General features: G+C 52.1%; 1 long non-coding RNA gene across 3 annotated transcripts; it reads right to left on the bottom strand.

Moving 5' to 3' along the window:
- Window positions 1-4218: 4218 nt before the first annotated feature.
- On the bottom strand, window positions 4219-14585 carry LOC309451862. 3 transcript variants are annotated; one of them, XR_014186342.1, is made up of 3 exons: window positions 14525-14585; window positions 12272-12555; window positions 4219-4752 (listed from the first exon to the last, which is right to left on the bottom strand). It is a non-coding gene; the product is annotated as an uncharacterized lncRNA (long non-coding RNA). The 3 variants fall into 3 exon arrangements; XR_014186343.1 differs by lacking the exon at window positions 4219-4752 and adding an exon at window positions 7939-8261; XR_014186344.1 differs by lacking the exon at window positions 4219-4752 and adding an exon at window positions 10839-10888.
- Between the last annotated feature and the right edge of the window lie 2551 nt (window positions 14586-17136).

A 17136-nucleotide genomic window follows, 5' to 3' on the forward strand; every position in this document is an offset into this window, starting at 1 on the left:
TCCTACCTCAAGAATAAGCTCAGGGGACCTCATGTAATTCATCATTCTTCTAGAGCAGAGCTGTTCCAGCCGTGGGTCATTTCTGTGGCTCCTCTGGCCCCTCTCCAGATGGTCCATGTCTGTCCTGTGCTGAGGACCCAGAGCTGGATGCAGCATTGCAGGGGGGTCTCACCAGAGCAGGGCAGAAGAGGCAGAATCAGCTCCCTCCAACTGCTGGCCACACTTCTTTGGATGCAGCCCCAGATACAGTTGGCCTTGTGTATTGTGTTCAGTTCTGGGCCCCTCAGTTCAGGAAAGAGATTGAAGTGCTGGAGCGGGTCCAGAGAAGAGCAACAAGGCTGGGGAAGGGACTTGAACACAAGCCCTATGGGGAGAGGCTGAGGTAGCTGGGCTTCTTTAGTCTGGAGAAGAGGAGGCTTAGAGGTGAGCTCATCACTCTCTAGAACTACCTGAAGGGCAGTTCTAGCCAGGTGGGGATTGGTCTCTTCTCCCAGGCAGTCAGCAATAGGACAAGGGGGCATGGGCTTCAACCCTGCCAGGGGAAATTTAGGCTGGAGATTACAAAGCAATTCTGTGCAGAGAGAGTGGTCAGGCATTGGAATGGCTGCCCAGGGAGGTGCTAGACTCGCCGTCCCTGGAGGTTTTTAAACTGAGATTGGACATGGCACTTAGTGCCATGATCTAGTAAACGGACTGGAGTTGGACCAACGGTTGGACTTGATGATCTCTGAGGTCTTTTCCAACCCAGTCCATTCTGTGATTCTGGGTTGCAAGGGCCCATTGCAGGCTCATGTCATGACACACTGGACCATAACTACTCTCTTCAAGGATGCAATTGCCCCAAACAGCACAGGAAATAGCTCAGCATAGAAATGACATACTCGTTAACAATATGACCAGCAAATGCCCAGCAGCAGCATTGAACACTTTGGGCTCATCACCTGTACTGAGTCCATGTGACATCAGAATTACGACAGTGAGACACGAATCAGTTCATAAGGCTGGCACCTTCATCTGCAAAGTCATCCTCTGTTACATGCCACAGTAATTCAAGCTACTACACTGTGCTTCCCAATCACAATTCACTTCCAAAACCATCCAGCAGCCCATGTCACTTGTCTGAAAATAACATAGTGCTCTGTTTCAGTCCTCTGTCCACGAGGGTGCGAGGAAAACTGATTGTTATGAGGCATGAGCTGGGAATCCAGGGCTGGTGGTAAAAATCTGGCTTAGGTTTTGAAGTCAATGGGAGGTTTGTCTGACTTCCAGTGAAACCAAGGTGTCGCTAGTTTTGTTCCCATGGTGAAACAGATTCCTACATTTCCTTCAAAGAAAGCCTGTCTGGTTTTATCTGCATGAAAAAAAGACAAATAAAAATACACCAGTAACTGGTTCATGGGAACTGTAAATGGCTCAGAGTATTCACTGACGTTACATGTTATTTTTATGGATTATGGCTAAGGTTATATCTTTATGGGACATTGACTACAAATAAGAGATCTGTTGTGGATCAGTTGTGAAAAGGTTTAAGGCAATTGACTTGAATATTTGCTTTGAAATTGCTCAAAGAGCAAGCAGTCACCTGGAAGATGTTAATTTTGACTGCTTCTGCTTTGTGTGTTATCTATTAGAGAGCTAAGTTATGCGGTGTTGAATTATTTATCATATTTAAATATGCTGTGACGTTATTTGTATTCTGAAGTTATTTTGAAAAGAGCTGATGAATTGTATCACTGTCCTAATTGACGAATATTGACTTAGGAGAGGTCAAGGCTGCCTCTGAGATAGACATGGATGAGGTGGATGACATTTGACAACCACTTAACATTACAGGTGTGATTCAGGAAGATCCCATTTGATGGTTTAGTGGTATATAAAAAGCTGTGCTCATGTTTTTGTGACAGTAGTGTATTGGAAAAGTAAAATGTCACAAGTTTGCTGGTTTGACAAATAGATGGAAGAGACTTTACCAGGTTGGCCTAAAGTGCAGTTAATCCTGCCTGTGTGCCATCTCCCTCCACATTCTCTGAGCAGGACTGAAAGCACTTCTGGAAGTTTCCATGTTTTTTTGTGCGGTGTGTTTGGTTTTTTTCTTGCAGTCACTTCTGCGAGGCTGTGGAATTTTGTTTAGCATGGTTCTTCTCCTCGGGCTTTGACCTGCAGTGAGGTATCCCATTGTTTTACAAAGGGAAAGGGGAGAAAAAGAACAGTGCACATACTACTGCTCCTGTGGTGGGAACACTTGGTTCATCTGTTCATCTTGCATAAGTTTATAGGCTTGGAGCCCGAGCAACCACCCCACATCTCTTCTGTGACATGAGGAGATGCATCTTCATTTGCCCCCTTATAGGAAATCCAGAGATGGAGGCAGAGACTGAGAGACTGGCACAGGAGGCACAAAAGGGGAGGAAAAGGGGTTGGAGGGAGAAGGGCGGAGCTGAACTCAATACTGGTGAGGCCGCACCTTGAATCCTGGGGCAGTTTTGGGCCCCTCACTACAGGAAAGCCCTTGAGGTGCTGGAGCGAGTGGAGAGAAGGGAACGGAGCTGGTGAGGGGCTGGAGCACAAGTGTGATGGGAGCGGCTGAGGGACCTGGGGGGTTCAGCTGGAGAACAGGAGCTGAGGGGAGACCTTCTGATCTCTGAACTGCCTGAAAGGAGCTTGGAGCCAGGGGGGTCAGGCTCTGCTCCCCAGGAACAAGCACCAGGAGCAGAGGAAATGGCCTCAAGTTGCCCAGGGGAGGTTGAGGTTGGATGTGGGGAACAATTTCTTCCCCAAAGGGCTGTGGGGCATTGGAACAGGCTGCCCAGGGCAGTGCTGGAGTCACCATCCCTGGAGGGCTGGACAGACACAGAGATGAGTCTCTCGGGGACACGGTTTGGTGCCAGTGTTTGGTTAATGTTTGAACTCCATCTTGAGGGTCCCTTCCAACCAAAGTGATTCTATGATTCTATGGTCATTGTGTGGGGCAATACAGCAGAGGAAGTGTTTGAGAAAGGAAGAAGAATAACCCAGATTCTTCTGGAAGCTGGTTTTGCCATAAAATAAAGGTCAAAGGACCTGCACAAGAGATATAGATTTTAGAAATAAAATAACAAGATGGGCATTGTCATAGCCCACTGGATATGATCAATTTGTTATTTACAAATTTGTTGCCACCAACTAATGAAAAAGAATCACAAGCTTTCTTACATGTTGTGTGTTTTTGGAGAACGCATCTTCCAGGTTCCAGTCTGGTCATAAGCCCTCTCTATCGAGTGACTCAGGAGAAAAATGGTTTTGAGTGGGGCCCTGAGAATCAAGAAGCTCTTGAGCTAATTAAATGGGAGATAGTTCGTACCCTTGGGCCAGTCTAGACAGGACAAGATGAGAAAACGTGCTTTACACCACAGCCAGGGACCAAGGAGCCACCAGGAGCCTCGGGCAGAAAACACCAGGAGAGACTCGAGGTCAGTGTCTGGGGTTTTGGAGTGGGGGTACAGAGGATCAGAGGCCCAACACTCCAACTGAAAAAGAGAGATTCACGGCATCTGAAGGGTTTCAAGCCACTTCAGAAGTGGTTGGTCTGAAGCACAACTCACCTTGGCACGCCAATTGCCACTGCTGGGCTGGATGTTCAAAGGGAGGGTCCCCTCTACGCGTACTACAACTGATGCTACATGGAGCAAACGGGTTGTCCTGCTAATGCAATGGGCTTGAATGGGAAACCCTGATGGCCCCAGGATCTTGGAAGTGATCCTGGGCTGGCGAGAGGCCTGAAGTGTTGGAGTGTCACCAGAGAAAGAGATACATGATGAAGAGGCCCCACTATGTAATAAATTACCAGGAAAAGAGAAACAACTTGCCCTGTTTAGAGATGCGTCCTGTCGTATTGTGAGAAAACATTGGACATGGAAAGCTGCTGTGTGGAGTCCCACACGACAAGTCACAGAAACTGCCAAAGGACAAGGTGAATCGTCAGTTTGCAGTGGTGAAAGCCATCCAGCTGGCTTTGGACATTGCTGCACAAGTGAAATGGCTGTTGCTTTAACTCTGCACTGACTCATGGATGCATGTGAGGGAGGCTACATGACCCATGCAAATGCCCTGGGAGGGAGGCTTCAGCAATGGAAGAGGAGCAACCGGCAGTACCCAGGGAAACCCGTCTGGGACAATGCACACCGGGACGCAGACAGAGACGCATGTACAGTCAGATCTTGTTCAGGAAGGAGCGCAGAGCCGGGCCGAGCAGAGAGCTGAGCCAGGCTGAGACCCTCTCTTTATTAGCCAGTGACAGTTTATAGGATTTACAGGTACGGGCCTGGACTAAGATGTGACATAAGATGCTTTTCCAATAATTGTTATTAAACACACACCACACTCATGTTTGTTTCAGTTACGTTCCCACTCATTCACAGACCAGGCCCAAGGACATTCACACATCCCATGCACTTGGGGGTGGTTATCCAGCCCGAGATACCATTCTCACCAGTCTGGGCTATAACTTTTTACAATTATGAGATACGTACTTCCAAATAATCTGTCCAAGGCCTTTTATATATTATTATGTTAGTATTATGTCTTTGACCATCCAGATGGTCATGTTAGTATTGATCTTCCTTTATCATCCAGGTGGCTGGAACCGCACATCTTGCTTTCCCACATTTTACTTTCCAACAGGCTGCTGTGCTGTGGCAAGAGGTTGCTGTTTGTATGGAGAACATGGCTGTAAAAGTACATCACGGAGATGCTCACACACCCAAGAGTCAGCCCCTGAAGAATATCAGAACAAACAGCAGGTATGTCCCTGAAGGGCTGCCAGCTCTGCAGGGGACAGAAATCGGGTCTTGGGAATCTGAGATCCCTCTTCTGCTCCAGTCAGTGAGCACAGACTGGTGATGGAAACCTCTCAACATCCAGGTCGCCCGGGGAGCAGCCCACTCAGACTGCAGTAATAAACCGATTCCCCCACTCTCACACTGCCCCACAGTGCCCAGAGGATGCTGACCAGGGCCCCCAGGATGGGGATGCTTGGGCCAGGGGTGCAGTGAAGGGAACCCCCCGCCCCCCGAAAAGCCAGGGAGAGCTGCAAGGCAGACGGGGGAGAGGGCAGGGAGGCCGTGCCCCTGGGGACACAGCTCCATCCCCCCCTGCTCTGAGCCCCACTCGGCAGGACTCCCCTGCCCACAGGCTGTCCTGAAGCAGAGCAGCACCCCGGCTGTCCAGCTGCTCCCCTGGGAACCCCCGGCCTCTGGGCTCCAGCTGTGCCCAGGGCAGCCAGGGAGCCCCAGGCGTGCGGGTGCCCCAGGACCTGCGCCTCCCCGCTGCCCCAGCACTGCCCTTCTCTGTGGGCTCTGCCCGCTGCCAGGGCTGGGGGAGCCCAGGCTTCCAGGCTGCTTTAACTGCCCTGGATCCCCCGATCGGTCACTCTGTGAGGCACCGATCTTGGTGAACGGGCTTCTTGTGCCATGAGCCCTGGGCAAACAGAGCTTATCAGAGCCGCTGTGGGAGCAAACATCCCTCCTCATGCCAGGAGAGCGCCGTCCCGCAATTAGCTCCGAGCGGCTGCCTGGGAACAAGCGCCCGCTTCATCACGTCCCTCTGGATGGGCACGTCCTGCTCAGGGACAGCGCTGGCCTGGGCCCAGGATGGGGACATTGAAGGGACACTCGGTGGGGACAAGGGCCTTTGGTGAGCTGGTGCCAAGTCCCAGGAAGGGCTGGGGCTGGAGCCAGAGCCTTATTGGGGACAGGGACACTGGGACCCACCATGCGGGATCAGCTCTGCAGAGTGGGACCCAGGTTGTCTGGGAGGGCACAGTGACCCCAGGCAGGGGCAGGTGAGAGCCAGGGCAGGGGATGTTCCCTCCGCTCTGTTCTCAGCTGTGACTGGAGACTGGACCAGTTGGGGCCTGGCGGTGCAAGGGAAATGGGGTGGACAGGAACTGGGCACTGACACCACCCCAGCACTTCCCCCAAGCCCAGCCATCCTCTCCCAGAGCCCAGGATTCACCAGTGCTCCCCATTGTCAGTGCCACCAGTGACTGAGGATCCCAGTCCCCAGCTGTCCACATTGCCCATTGCCCCAGCTGTCCTCCCACCTCCCAGAGTTCCCTAATCCTGGGGTCCCTGGTGCCCCAAGAAGAGGAGTGACTCCCAGCCCCTCATTTATTTAAGGGGCTGGAAAGGGCTCAGAGATAATTGTGCTTAGAGACCCCAGATTTGAGGCTGGTGTCATCTCTGAGGGGGGTTCCACAGGGAAAGACTGGCCTGGGTGTTGAGGGGCGCTGGGAGATGGTGGTGCTGGGAGGTGAGGGGCACTGGGTGGTGGGGGCATCTGGCTTTTGGTGCTGTTGCAGGATGGTTTCTAGTCAGAGCAGTGGGTCATCACCATAGGGTGTCTGGCTGTCAGGGACACACTCCTGTCCCCTCTTGCCACCGTGGATGCCTGGGCCCTTCCCCGTGCAGCTGCCCCATGCAGGAAGCTGCACTGGTGCCAAGGAAGGCAGCTGGATCAGTGCTCAAGGCGGGGGTGACTCTGTGCCAAGGCTGGGTGGCCAGGGCGGGTGTCTCTGCCAAGCCTGGCTTTGCCCTGGGGGCTGGAGGGGTGGGGAGGGGCAAGGAGTCGTCCTGGGAGGGATAAAGGTGCCCTCACCTTCTCCGGCATCACCCAGGACTCCCTGCACCGCAGAGGAAGATGAAGGTCGCAGTGCTCAGCGTGGCCCTGCTCTTCACCATCCTGCTGTGCACCCCGGCGGATGCGCAGGTGAGGCTCCAGTGAGGGTCCCCACCGGTTTCTTGTCTTGGTGCCCCTACATCCCTCTTCTTTGGGCCTCCCCATTCCATCCTTTTGGGCCCCTCAGGTATCTCCTCCTCAGGATCTCCTCTGTGTCCTATATAGGGTCCCCAAATGCCCTCCCTTTGATGGATGCCAATGCCTTTCTTTCCATCTTTCCCCTCCGTCCTTTGCCTTTCATCCTGTCCACTGCGGTAGTGTCCCTAGATCCCCTTCCTTGAACACCCCCTCCCAAACACTTTCCCGATCCCCGCGTTTTGTTCCTCTGCTGTCCTCTTCCTCCTGCCCCCACCACCAACCTCACTTGAATTCCCCGTGTCCCCTCCCCTTGAACTCCTTTACCCCTCACTTGCATCCCATGCAGTCCTGTCCCTCCAACACCCCCAGCCCGGTCCCTTGGGTTCTGCTAGTTCACAACAGTGCCCTGTCTCTGGGTCCCCCCCAACCCCCGTCCTCCTTGGAGGCCCCAAATTCCCATGTTATCCTTTTCTCCAACCCAAGCCCTGGTCCCTGCATGAACAGGTATCCCAGGTGAAACTTGGAGGAATGAGACTGGGGGGAACAGAAGGGATTTTCAGGCTCAGATGAGGGAGAATCCATGGGCCTGGGTGGGCTGGTGTCACCTGTGTCCCACCCACAGCCCCATTCGTCTCCAACCCAGACCAACCCCTTTCTCTTCTTTCATAGCCATTACCAGGAACATTGCTGGAAGCAAGTGGAGGTTCTCTCCTGCATGTAAGTAGTGGGGTGGACTTGGAGGACATCCAGTCTGGGGAACTGGAGGGCACTTTGGTCCTCCTCTCCCTTGCTGGGACTGGGACATCCCAGTGACCAGTGAGGTCTCATGGTCTCTCTACAGGGGGGACTCAAACTCGGGCGAGTGAAGAGGGCTGCGGTAGGTGTCACACGTTCTGCTGGGCCCACACCCTCCCTCCCATGGCCACGAAACTCCAGGGCAGCCCAGTGAGACCCAGAACATGACAGTGTGCCCCAGTACACTCCCATGCACCCCCTGCAGACCCCCAGAACATCCCTGCTCCCCAGTGTTTTCCCAGGGATGCCTCATTGCCCAGGTTCCCATTGCATTCCCATCCATCCCATCACAACCCACTACACCCCAGTGCACCCCAGGACACAGCCCACAGAACCTCCACTGCTTTCTGTGCCCCACCACACAAGCTCACGTACCCCATTTTTCCCTGGAGTCACGTTCCCCAATGACCACATCGTTTTCTCCTGCCTCGCAGTGCACCCAAGTGTGTCCCTCACCCAACCTTTCTCCCCAGCTCCCTCTGTCTGTCAGGGTGGATGATGTTTTGCAGCAGAAACGCCAGGTTCCAGATCTTCCAGATGTTGACTTGGAATTGCAGGATACGCTGTTGCGACCTCTTGAACTCGAGGTGAGCAGCATCAGGGCATCTCCAGCCCCACGAAGGGTCCTGGAACCCAGGGCATTTCTGGGCTGTCTGTGTGGGCAGAACGTGGATCTAGGAAAAGAAAACAGAGGGGACTGTCCATGACCTGTGTCCCAGACCACACTGGACAGAGCTGCCCCCATGACTTTTGTTGCACCCAGTGGGGTTCTACGGACCCAGACGGTCACCGTGCAGGCCAGGCAGTGGCTCTAGGGCCATACAGACCCCGAGGATCACCCTGAGGGCTGGGAAGGGTTCTGGGAGATGGAGGGGCATCCGGGGCTAATGACACACTGGCCAAAGAGCTCTGCGTGCCACATGGATCTCAGGAGAACCAAGTCTTGTCCTGGGTTGATTGAGGGCTCCAACTCTTGTCTCCTTCCCTGGGTCTCTGCAGAGAGAGACGGTGGGGACAAGCCTCCCCTCATGTCCCAGCTGACACTGGAGGTCTCATTTTGCGCTCTGATTTCAGAACTGAAACTGATGGTGACAGCCGTGTCCTGTCCCCCCTCCAGCGGCATGAGGAGATGATCATCCCTGGATGACCCCATCTGATCCCCTGGGAGCCCTGGGCCATTTCCCTCTCATAATCAGTAAATCCCTTCAGCAAAATTACGCTTGCGTGTGGATGTGTGTGTCCGTGTCCATGTTCCCACTGCTGTGCCAGCACTCGGATGCCTGGGTCCTCTCTGGCTGCACCACGGCCATGAGCAGAGTGACTGAGGGAGCACAGACACCCGGGGTGTCACTGTAAAGGACATCTCCTTCCCACCTGCCACGTGCCTCCCGATACGGGCAGATTAGGGGAAAGTGGAGTGTTCCCCCATGAGGCTGGAGGAGGCTGGTTTGTGAGGACTGGGTTATGGACCAGTTAAACAATCTGGACATCCATAAATCCATGGGTCTGGATGGGATGCACCCGCGGGTGCTGAGGGAGCTGGCTGAGGTCACTGTTAGGTCACTGTCCATTATCTTTGCCAAGTCTTGGGAAACAGGAGAGGTGCCCGAGGATTGGAGGAAAGCAAATGTCACTCCAGTCTTCAAAAAGGGCAAGAAGGAGGACCCAAGTAACTATAGACCGGTCAGCCTCACCTCCATCCCTGGGAAGACGATGGAACAACTTATCTTTGGTGCCGTCTCAAGGCATATCAAGGAGATTAGGGGTCATTAGGGGCAGTCAACATGGCTTCACCAAGGGGAAGTCGTGCTTGACCAACCGCATTGACTTTTATGAGGACATAACGTGGTGGAGAGATTATGATAAAGCAGTGGATGTGGTCTGTCTTGACTTCAGTAAAGCATTTGACACAGTGTCCCATGGCATCCTCACAGCTAAACCGAGGGAGAGTGGTCTGGACGATCGGGCAGTGAGGCGGACTGTGAACTGGCTGAAGGGAAGAAGCCAGAGAGTCGTGGTCAATGGGGCAGAGTCCAGTTGAGGCCTGGATCTAGTGCAGTGCCTCAGGGAGCAGTACTGGGGCCGGTATTATTCAATATATTCATCAATGATTTGTACGATGGAACAGAGTGACTGTCATCAAGTTTGCTGGTGACACCAGGCTGGGAGGAGTGGCTGACACTGGAAGCTGTGCTGCCATCAGAGACCTGGACAGGCTGGAGAGTTGGGTCGGAAGAAATTTAATGAAATATAACAAGTGTAGAGTCTTGAATCTGGGCAGGAACAACCCCAGGTTCCAGTATAAGTTGGGGAATGACCTATTAGAGAGCAGTGTAGGGGAAAGGGACCTGGGGGTCCTGGGGACAGCAGGGTGACCATGAGCCAGCACTGGGCCCTTGTGGCCAGGAAGCCAATGGTACCTGGGGTGGATTAGAAGGCGGTGGTCAGTAGGTCAGAGAGGTTCTCCTGTCCCTCTACTCCAATGTCCAGTTGTGGCCCCTCAGTTCCAGCAGGACAGGGAACTGCTGGAGAGAGTCCAGCGCAGGGCAACAAAGACGATCAAGGGAGTGGAGCATCTCCCGTGTGAGGAAAGGCTGGGGCTCTGGAGCTGGACAAGAGGAGACTGAGGGGGGACTCATTCATGTTTACAGATATCTAAAGGGGGAGTGTCAGGAGGATGGAGCCAGGCTCTTCTCGGTGACAACCAGTGACAGGACAAGGGGCAGTGGGTTCGAACTGGAACACAAGAAGTCCCACTTAAATATGAGAAGAAAACTTCTTCTCAGTGAGGGTGGCAGAGCCTGGACCAGGCTGCCCACGGGGATTGTGGAGTCTCCTCCTCTGCAGACATTCCAACCCGCCTGGACACCTTCCTGTGTAACCTCATCTGGGTGTTCCTGCTCCATGGGGGGACTGCACTGGATGAGGTTTTGAGGTCCCTTCTGATCCCTGACACTCTGTGATTCTGTGAGGTGAAGGGCAGACAGTGCCAGCCCTTGGGGTACCCTGTGTTTTGAAGGCACCACGGGAAACAAATTCTTCGCGGGGCTCTGGTAAGAACCATCCCCCAAGGAACATATTTTGGTGTTGGGGCAGGAGAGGAGTGTGGACAGGCAGCCTGGACCCCTGGGTCCTCTGCCCTGCTCAGGGAAGGGAGGTTGTTCCCTGTACGATGGGCTCAGCACTCCTGGGCTCACAGGAGATGTCACCACCTCCAGAAGCCATCTGCTGTTCCCAGGGCCACCAGTGCAGCGCTGAATTTTTGAAGGTGCTTTTGCAGGACCAAGGCTGGGCAATTACTCTGATGAAAACGCAGGGCCCTTGTGCTACTGTACTACTTTTAGAAATAGTTTGGCATAGGCAGCTTAGAGAAACACCAGATAAAGAACAGCACACAGTGCAGCAGTTTTCTGTACCAGCTCCAATAAAACAATTACATGCCTTTTTAGGATTTTTAGGGCATTGGAGAATTTTCATCCCTACACCTTCTGTGGAGGAAGAGTCCTCTTGTGAAGGGTTAATAGCAGAGCACAATAAAGTTGATTCATTTGAGTCCCAAACCAGTAAGAAAGCAGATAATGTGACCTCTGCTGAGCTGCATGCTCAGGCTCTAAATGTGCATATAGCTTGTGGACGTGGATCAGCTTATGCTGCACACGCATGGGACACTGGTCACAATCAAACCCCTTCGCTGTTATATACTTGTAGAACATGCTCACATCATTGTGCTGCTTGTACACAGCTGCATTTAAGTGCATGGGGAAAGGTAAAACCGGGTCAGTGGGCCTTGAATACCTGTCAGGTTGATTCTATTGGCCCCATACCCCATCTAGGGGGTGGCAATATGTATACACTGCTGTGGATACAGTGTCAGCACCAACTACAGGGGAAATGAAATTATTCACACCAATGGATTGAGAAGTGGGACTGCAGCCTATTGATCTAGATGTAAAAATTCATACGACTCCAGAGAATGCTGTGTGGTTTTGTACCCTGACCTCCTCCTATGTTACATCCTTTGCTAACATCAGATTCTCGAGCTCTGTATGTCAGGTATCTTCAGTGAACACCTGTGTTTTATCTAGAGGAGACAGCTCTGGAACAATGTTATTGGTGTCACAGACTCACCATCCGACTGAAGTCCAATCTGAAAAAGTGCAGGCCACGACTTTCCAGTCTGTGTAGGCAATGAGCCCACAGCAGGTTGTTAAACCCAGAGCGACACCAGCTGACGGAGCTGGAGCAGCAGCGTATGTATTACTGGAAGGTGACAACATCTCATGTCTTTGGAATTAATGCGGCAATTGAAACCATCTACTGATAATGCCTGTCTGAATAATTCATGTAATTCCTTGGCAAGATGAATGGGACACCTGATTATTGCAGAAATATGTTTTTTCCTTTTTCTGTATGTGTTTATTGTGTGCCCCCATAAATTGCTCTGTGCTACACCTCACAAGCACAAATGAACAACGCTGGCTTCGTTGGCCCCAGCAGAAGCAAGAACCTGAGCGAGGGGGTGGAACGTATGGGGATATAGCGGAAGATTTGGCGAGGTGATTAGTTAAATGTAAATACACTCCAGTGACTTGCACCTGCCTGTAGAAAGGGATCGCACAGACACTTTTACAGGCAGCGTGTGACACGGCTGATTTAAAACATCTCCATCTACAGACACACGCACCTGTCCTGCGCAGCACTCAGAACCTCCTCATCCAGCACAGCTCAGGCGGGAACAAAACGAATCCTCCTGCTTTCCCCACACCGAGAGCAGCCAGTTTTCCCTGCAAGCACAACAGCAGCTCGTGCGCTGCATCTCCCAAACACGCTCGGTACCGCAGAAGCTTCGGCAGCGCTGACCAGGACAGTCTGTACTTGTGCAAGTGATGAGCTCGGTCTCAGCACAAGGGCCGGGACGGCTGCAGCACACAGGGAGAGCGTTGTAGCTGTTTCTCCTGGAAGGCAGGGCTGCAGGAAAGGAAATAAATTAGTTTTTCAGGAACAGGAAGAACACATTCAAATCACCAGGGAAAATCTGGAACAAAACACTGTATGGGGATATAGCGGAAGATTCAGCGAAGTGATTACTTAAATGTAAACACGCTCAAGTGACTTGCACATGTCTGTAGAAAAAACACATACATCACACTAACTGTTCTACTGACCCTGTGTGCTTGATGAGTAGAACCCCTGTATTAGATAACACAAGCCTGTGAGAAACTCTGGGCACTTTATCACTGTGTCTGAGATTCCTGCTTTTTGTGAGAAAGAGCGGGAGGCTGCGCCTGCCTGAAGCCGTGAAATACAGGCGAGCTCAGCAGACCCAGTGACCTTCCAGCAGGGCTGGACTGACCAGCGCCTGCGTCCCCGCTGCTGTCACCTCTGCCTGGGAGCTCAGGTGCGGCTTCGGAGATCCCCCAGAAGAGAGGGAACTACAATAAAACTTGCTCTTTGCAATTGCTTTCGTGGCCTCTGGCTCTTCTTGTGACATGCCTGTGTATCTGTACAAAATGTCCTTTTGGGGTCCAACTGATCCAAGTCTTTTCTCCTTCAGAAACCCACAAAAATCCAAGCAATACAAGACGTGCTCCTCTCTGCTCCAACAGCTCTCAACCTCCTGCACTTCAGCTTTCATGGCATTGCAGAAATAACAGAACAAACCCCAACGCAAAAGATTCAAGCAGAGCACGCTCCTTAAAAAGCAAATCCCAACACGAGTGCTCATTGCAATCAAAGGAAGCTGGGACACCGCCCTTCAAACACTCTGGCTGTGCAGCCTGGACGAGACGGTGTCTGCGGTTCAGCAACATCCACGCTCGTCACGACCGGCTGGTGCCGTCACCCCCAAATCTCAGCAGCAGCGTTTGTTAACACCGGTTAACAGCTTTGGGTACACAGAGCTGCCTTCAGCTCATGTGAAAGCGTCTCCTTGTAACACCCAGTGTGAACCCAAGAACGACGCCTCCCTAACGCACACACTGAGGAACCTCAAACAGTGCCCCCTTCTCCATGGGCTGCGTCACAGCCTGTGACAGAAAGGGGATTCCACAGCCTGGAAAAGCTCCCCAAGGAACTGGAGATTCCTGGGTCTCAGAGTAATTCTAGAGCTCAAGTGGTGACAGACATCAGCTCCAGCTCAGATAATACATGCCAACACCCATCACTGGCCCAAGAAGGCAGCTCCTCCCGCCCTGCCCAACGGCTTCAAACCCAACACACTTTGTCCCTCCAACAGCACGCAGCTTATTGATTTCTCACAGCATTCATCTCTGTCTTCCTCGAGATGAACTAGACATGCATTTTACAAGCAACCAAGTCCCCGCCTGGAAGCAGGGGAGCTCTTGCTTTCTCTTTTCCACCCCACTTTGCAGGAGAAGGAAAACAAACGGCAGCAGAGACGCTGAGAAATTCAACCACCAAATGGAGAGGGAACCTTTGAGAGCGGGAAAACTTACCCGTACAATGGAGAGAGCTACGTTGAATGAATAACACTGAAAATGAATCCTTCTTGTCAGAGTAAAAGTGCACAGCAATTAAAGACCTGCTGAACAGACCCGTCATTCTCAGAAATAAACAACCCCCAAGGCTCAGCCAGCCAGGGTTACTGCTCTGAATCCAAGCGCAGCTGCACCGACCTGAGTCGACACGGACACAGTCGCCTCCCTTGTCCCACACGAAGCTGCACAGGCCACGTGCTGCTCCAACAGGAACGTGCTGGGGACACCCGGGTTTCCCATGGCGGCCTCTGCGCTGCCACCTGCACAAGCACCAACAGGCCGGCAGCTGTGGGCTCAGCTCCGGCGGGTCCCGGGACCGGGGGCTCCAATGGCCTGTTCGCACACGGACCTTTGTGCGCGCGCTCCGGCCGCGGGCGCTTCTCCCGCCCCCATCCCGACCCGCCGCTCGGCCCCCGGACCCGCCGCTCGCCCCCCAGGACCCACTCAGGAGCCTCCGCTCGGCCCAGCGCTGCAGCCGCAAATGGCGTCACCGGGACGGGCGAGGCGAGCCCCGCTGCCGGCAGGACCCCGCCAGAGCTGTCCAATTATTCGCCTGACCCACCAAGTTTTTATACGAAATCTGATTGAGATGAACCATTATTAAAATAAAAAAGTCTCTGGGTAGCCGTGCCGTCATGGTGGCTCAGTGCAGTGGAAAATCCACTGAACTGAAGATCAGCCTCGGCTCTCAAATAAACTCCTCCCTCCCCGCTCCGCAGCCGCTGAACCCGCAGCACAAAGTGCGATCGGCACGTCCCGCGGTCACACGGTGTCCGCGCTCGCTCGTCACCTCACTCGCTGGCTGCAGCAGCACTAAGGGCCTGTGGATTCCACACCTGGAGTGTTCTGTCCTGTCACAGAGGAAAAGTCTTGGCTGCTGAGAACAGGTTCCATTTTAAAGTCGCTGAAGAGAAGTTTCCGCTTCCTGGAATCTCAAACCAGCAGCAGCTCTAACGAACGTGACAGACCATGGGCCACGTGCATTTCTCAGTATCTGTCCTGATCGGTTTTATCTGGTCATTATTAATGCCAGAAAGAGGTGGAAAGATAAAGATGATGGGTTGTGCTGGACAGAATCACATCATTTTTGCCAAATAAAGAACTGTAGCGTAGTATATGCTGAAAGAAGAGCTATTGGTAACAACACTGCAGAAATGGTCTGGGGATTGTGGGTGACTGTGGGCTAAACATGAGTAAATATCAACTTGTTTTGTTCTTTGTGAAATTAGGAAAAAAAAAAAAAAAAAGGTGAATCACTCCAGACTGTGCCACAATTGTGTCAGTACAAGATCTGCAAGATATTCAATGCGTGATACTCGGTGCTGGTGATATCGCAGTGGAAGTGTCTGCCCAGCTGGTGGCACCGAAGTGTCAGGCAGGAGGATTAGAGCCCAGCAAGAGTTGCCCAAGACAGCAGCGTCACACAGGAACCATCTGCTTACAGAACACCAAGGCCAGCCTTGGGGTTTGATCTCTGTTTGCTACAGGGCTTCTTCCTGAGAGTTCAAAAGCTCCAAAACTATTAGGGCAAGAATTTGAAGGAGTTACCACATCAGAAAAACAAAACCACACCACTGAATTCATCTCTCTGCTGTAGCTTTAGTTTTTGGTCCAATGCAAAGAGGTTTTTGTGCAAGAATTTGCCTGATTTGAGTACCCTTTCCTTAAATTCAAGGATTATTTCTCTCATCCTCAAAACTTTTTAAAATACGTGTACATCATGGTTTCAAATAAGTAGTGGTTGGATTATTTTACGAACAATGTATGCATTGCTTAATAGATCACACTCCCTCGTTTACTTACCTGGTAGATTTTCACATATCTTGTTAGTTGTTCTACAAGACATTCAGTATTAAATCCATTTCCTCCAGAAATCCGCACTGTGCCTGCAGCGACTTGCTTTGCAGTGTTGCCAGCGAAGGCCATCGCAATGGAAGCTCAGCAGGAGCTCCTGTGTCAGAGCTTCAGCTGGGAGGGAGTGTGGGGGCTGTAGAACTCCACTGTGAGAGAAGAGCTTCTTCTGGTTCATGGATGCTGAGGACCTGGGATGTGTCTAGTTTAGAGAGATGGAGGCTGAGAGGCGACCTCGTTGCTCTCTACAGCTTCTGCGGAGGGAAAATGGAGAGAGAGCTGCTGATCCCTTCTTCCCGGCAGCCAATAGCAGAAAGCTCAAAGCTGCATCCATCCATCAGGGGAGCTTTTGACTTGACAAGAGGAAAGTTTCTTTCCAAAGAGGGTGGTCAAACAGGGTGGAACAGGGCTCCCGGAACCCAGCACTAACAGAAGTTATTGAATAACTTGAAGCGTGCCCCATCTTCGGCACTTGCTCTGTCACCTTGTTTAAGTTGTTTAGTCTAGGTGGTTATTTTAGCTTGGTTGTTTCAGGCAGTTTTAGGCTTTATGACGTGGTTTTGAAGTTGTTTGAGATTGTTGCTTTAGGTTGATTAAGGTGGGTCTGTTTAGATGTCTTCAGCTTGTTTGGATCAGCGTTGCCGAAGGATGTTTGAGGAATGCTGGTTTATGTAGTTTGAGGTTGTTTTCGGTAGGATTTTTTAGGTCATTTGTTTTAGGTAGGTTTGTTTGAGGGTGTTGAGGTTGCTTTATTTGGTTTGGTTTAGGTTGGTTGAGGTAATTTGTTGTAGATGGTTTCAGGTGCTTTTTAGGTTGTTGTTGGCTGATTGTTTGAAGTTTCTGAAGGCAGATTGAGATTGGTTTAGGTTCTCGAAGGTTGATTGTTTTCAGCTGTTTAAGGTTGGCTTAGGTTAGTTGTTCTATGCTGGTTTAGGTAGGCTGTCCTAGCTAAGGTTCGGGCCACCTCGTGGAGCAGCAGGCACCCAGCCCAAATGGCCCAAAGAAGCCGCGGCAAGTGGGCCATGCTCAGTGCTGCAGAGGAAGGCAAAAAACCCCCAGAGACACTTGGTGTCCCACATGGGGGGAAAAAAAAGCCTTCCTCCCCCCAGCTGCAGGGCACGAGAGGCCATCTTCCTGGTGCTTGAGCAGCAGGTAGGAAGCGAGCCAAAAGGGCCCAGAGGAGCTCTGAAAAGTGGTCATG

The sequence above is a fragment of the Streptopelia decaocto genome (assembly GCF_964273445.1).
Source record: "Streptopelia decaocto genome assembly, contig: HAP1_SCAFFOLD_106, whole genome shotgun sequence".
Classification (NCBI taxonomy): domain Eukaryota; kingdom Metazoa; phylum Chordata; class Aves; order Columbiformes; family Columbidae; genus Streptopelia; species Streptopelia decaocto.